The sequence below is a fragment of the Schistosoma haematobium genome, chromosome 1 (assembly GCF_000699445.3).
Source record: "Schistosoma haematobium chromosome 1, whole genome shotgun sequence".
Classification (NCBI taxonomy): Eukaryota; Metazoa; Platyhelminthes; class Trematoda; order Strigeidida; family Schistosomatidae; genus Schistosoma; species Schistosoma haematobium.
This window is the reverse complement of record NC_067196.1, coordinates 77,236,750-77,241,821: the sequence shown is the minus strand read 5'-3', so window position 1 is coordinate 77,241,821 and position 5,072 is coordinate 77,236,750.

The following is a 5,072-nucleotide window of genomic DNA, read 5'->3' as shown; positions in this document are numbered from 1 at the left end:
TTACCAAACGATAGCGTCAACCGACCTTGAGATTATAAACGCTTTGGTGTGGCTTTCAGTCTTCAGTAATAAGGATAGGAGGTCTATCAACCTATATTAATCCCTGAAGTTTGCAATATTGTGGAGGTCCAATCTCGTTCTGAATATATCAACTGAAGGTGCTGAAATTACGTGTTCCGGTAGAGAATTCCAGTCATTCACTACTCGGTGAGAGAAACGAAACTCCAGACGTAAACGATTTGATCTCGGTTTTTGAACTTCCTTTGAATGTCCTCTCAAATGGTCAGTCCTGGAGAAAAGAAAAGATAGGACATATTAATACCACGTTCATCCTTCAGTATACAATAAGCCAATATCAGATCACGTCGTATTCTACGGTAAAATAACGGAAATTAGTTGAGGTGTTTCAGTCTGTCTTCGTAAGATAGGCCAGACAGACATCTTGCCATTTCAGCCCATTGTCGTTCGACCCGGTCCAGCACATTTGCTTCATACGTGAAACAGGGACTCACTGCTTTAAACCATATTCCGAATGCGGTTTCACGAAAGTCGTATACAATTATCTAAACATTCCCTCACCCAAATACTGAAAAGACTTACGAATAGCCTCTTGCAGCAGCAGCCTTGCAGTTACTCGTAGTTTTTAGATTACTGCTTATTATGACTCCTAAATCTTTATAGTTTATTGCTTTGTGTAACACGACTCCACGTGTAGGGCCAGTGAAATGTCTCTGAACCACAGCCAAATCATCCGGCAGTTGAGTCACTGAAAATCGAACACTTCATCGATCCCTGTCGAGGTCAAGGACAACCAACGCGCATCAGTCAATCGTATACCATAGACTAGCCAATTTAGTGATGGTCTCACTATCTTCTCTGTATTCATTCTTACTAATATATTTCCGTAATAACGTCCCTTATGTTACACGGTAATCAAAGCAGCCACAGTACCTTCATACGACGAAGGGGTAATCAATGTTAGGTGCTGACTGTGAGGTGTGACTTCAGTGTTAACTGTTGATCACACCATTCCCATCTTACTCGAGTAGGCCCTCAAAAATTGGACAAAGATTATCTACACACGTATTGTGTAGGGATGTGAATCATCATAGTTATTTAATTGCATCGCTACACTCTTGTCAGAATTCCCTTCTGGTGACTGTCCGTCCATCCATACCACCAATGAGTTGAGATCATCCTGTAATATTATTTTATCACAAAGATCCTACCGTGACCACCTCAGTCCAACTAATATTAGGTGTAATAAAGTCTACTAATATCAAGCATCTGTTATTTGCACTCCATATTTTTCCTTAGAATTTTGTGGTTGAAATGGTGATTCTTTTGATTTGGGCTGAAAGAGTTTGTTGAAGGTAAGTTTCCACGTGTCGTAGTAATGCCATCCTTGATATTTTCTTACTACGCAGAAATTTTCGGCCTGTGAAGCCAATGTTCCATAGTTTTCGCGTCCGAGCAAGAGCAACCTTTACTAAACATTTCATCATATCTTAAAAGTGTTGACACTGTTTTAATAAAATAAAAAGCAACAGTATGCTGTTGAAAAAATCTCCAGGATATATAGTCTTCGATATTGATGTCGACCTCAGTACTTTTAAGAGACACATTGTAGCCGAAGGCGACAACCGTTTAATATGCCGCATTACACACTACTAACAACCCGCGAGCTTAGATCACATATCGAGTAACTGCCAAATATGTCTATAAACACCTTAACTCCTGACTTCGGATTTGACAGGGTTTTGAGCCCTTAATCATAAAGTTAAAATGGACAGATGTTTTGTCAAACACCAATATCTGTGACATCTTTGATAGTATTGTGCCTCATAACAAGGCTCAGCAAAGGTTGTGTACTTCGCTTAGCCTGATGATTTTCAATAAACAGAATAAGCTCGTCTATCTACCGGTTCTTCTGCCTTAAAATGCACTAAGTTAGTCAAACTTTTTGATACAACAGTAAACTCTAGTTACTAAAATTAGAAGAGAACCCAAAGGTCTACCTCGACAATGTGATTCATTATTCATGACCTTGAACTGCAGACCTTAGTTTGACATGTTCAGAGTTGGACACTAACTCCATTCAACAGGACATTTATGCAGTACTGTTTCCCCTTTATTGTACCTATTGTTGATCTTTAATACACTTAATTTACTTTAGACGATTATGCAGATCTCTTGACAGCTCTGTATTATGAGATGCGCATATATCGTTAAAGGAAGATTAGATTAATGTGACACGCTCACTGAACCTTTTAAGTAATAACGTCTTTATTTCCTATAGAATACATGAGAAAGTGGTAAAAACAACTGATGCTCAGGCAAATTGTAATCCCACAACCTCTCGTTGAAGTTCCGAAAACATTTTCCACGTCGGGCTTACCAGTTTCGTGCCTCTAGTTAACCCTTGTGGTAATGATAGAAGAAACCATACAAGTAGTGAATAGGTCCTTTTTCAGATCTTCGCGCTGTCACAGTGGAGCGTGGGATTATTTGTTAAGACAAACAAAGTCTCTCAACATCCAATATAAGATAATAGGAAATATAACGCTCATATAAAATAAGGAAGTGAATGAACACTTTAACCATATTGTTTTAACATATGCTTAGTTGTCTGTGGTGAACTCTTAACCAACCAACCTAAGCTGTTACAAGCTCTCTCTTGGAATTATTGCTTCATAATGACTGAGTATATATATACATGCTTACGTCAAGTTCGAGCGCATTGTTGAATGCTAACATTTTCAGTTCTATTAACACAAAATCAAGTGAAACTTGAATTGTGACAATTGTTATTGTCAGAATGAGGGTTTGTGTAGATTGTAGTAATTTTGGTAGTTCAATTCGTTAGTCGACATAAGCTAAACCACCACCCAACTATTAAAATTATTACGATCCTCATAAACCTATATTCTGATATTATCATTATCTGCTCACTAGTGACTGACTTTATCATGGATCTCCTGTAGTTCTAATGAGAAACTGTTACCAGTGGGTCCCAATTCGTGTCGAATAAAGGCAGGTACCTATCTCAGACAATGGATGAATGATTCTGTAAAATCATGATTCGAATGGAGTTAGACATTACCACTGTTGGATGCCAGTTGAGTGGTTTATGGGTTAGGCATTCGCGATCGAGGCCGAAATTCCTGGGTTCGAGTCTCACACGCAAGGTCGTGGATGCGCACTGCTTAGGAGTCCCATACTAGAGTGAAACAGCCGTCCGGGGTTCCCAGGTTTTCAATGGTGGTCTAAATATAATAGACGTATAAATTTAATCATAAAACATATATTTAACCAACTATCAAGTATTTTACTGTTTTGTGTCAAGGTGAATATTGATCAAGTATCCGCATTCCTTTAACTGTAACTTGTTTCACTCATTCTATTTTAAATATGTGTAACCTTATACATATGAGGCATTACATCGTCAACATCGTGAATACAACTACTAAAAAAACAGTTATTATTGTTAAACAAAAGTCACTGACGAAACTACTTCTGAAATGTCTCCTGACTATCTCCTCATCAAAAGTTCTCACCGAAAATGAATATAAAATACTCAACGCCTGGGTCCCTAGGTTGATCTTTACGGCCTAACTGAAGTTTCATTCTACATTCTGATACTAATTGTCCCTTAAATGGTATGCTTTGACAAGTAGTGGTACTGGTTCTAACCATAATCCTCAAAGCTTAACATGAGATAACTGGGTAAATAAACTTTCAACATGCAATGTTAAGAAAAGTTATAAATAGAGTAGGTGGAAATGTTCAATTCGGTTCAATCGGATAGCATGGCCTAGCCTTGCAAGCGTGGTCATTTTGTGTAACTTAACATTTGTATTCATATTAAATATATTGAACCATCTCTAGCCTAAATGCGTTGTACACCATATATTGGTAATTTTTGCGATAGGATGAGTCAGTGTGGACAATGATGTGACTTCCACGTAAGATCTAGAACTTGTAGATCATGTAGTCACATGACATGTCTAAAATTGTAGGATCAGGTCAATAATTGTAAAAATACCAATAACGGTGTAAACCATAATTTTACAGATATGTAGGCTACAGTCCATTCAGGTAATGTTCTCCTTGCCTGGTAGTTTGTTTATCGCTTACATGGCAATCGATTAAGACTTCAGTCCCGGCTCTTTGGTTGAAATCACAAGTAAATCAAGCCTTTAAAGTGCCAAATAAATTATATGTGAGTAGATGAAACTAAAATCTATACTTTTAAAAGCCTGTCTACTTGAAATAACTGTCAACAAAATTCTGGCTATTCAGACAGTCAGGTACCAGCACTAGCTACAACCATCTATGTAAATCAAGTCATCCGAAACATTCATAAGTATCGCATTTATAACTTGATGGAATATGGCTGGAGTTGACGTGACCAAATCACAACCATCAGTGGACTCAAAAGTTTTAGATTTCTAAAGTTGCTTAACTCATTTAAAACAAGACGTTGCTAGCATCAGATGTATATAATCATCGGACATCTGATACTGAGTCATTTTTCTTTTTCGCGTCTCACGTGATCCCCATTTATGTTATCTGTATTCACAGGTGATATCCGAAAACTGATGCCGATAAAATATGCTACAAGCTAGTCCCAGCTGACTACTTGGGCAGGAACACAAAGTACGTTGGGCTACCGAAAAATATGCACAAATACTCATTTATATATATGCCACTCTAACCTTCAGGCAATTGGTCTATTTTAAAGCTGATGGGCTTGGCATGTCCTTTAGATTAGTTCTGATTGCTATCGATCGACTTTCCCATCAGTTTACTTTTACCTGAATAACATATTATTACCAAAGTTGTTCTTTTTACCAACTGACAGATCCTTTGTATCTAGTTCAAGGCTTCATACGAATTCAGTGGCCTATCTGAATATCTAGGCTACCTGTTAGTGTCATCTAATTATTCCAAAAAGCTATTTGTCTTTCATTTTTCAACGCCTTGTTATTTTTATTAATCACACAACCAATATTGGCGCGTTATGAAAACTTTAGAATATTTCAGTTCCAGTTTGGCAAGGACAGGAGGTT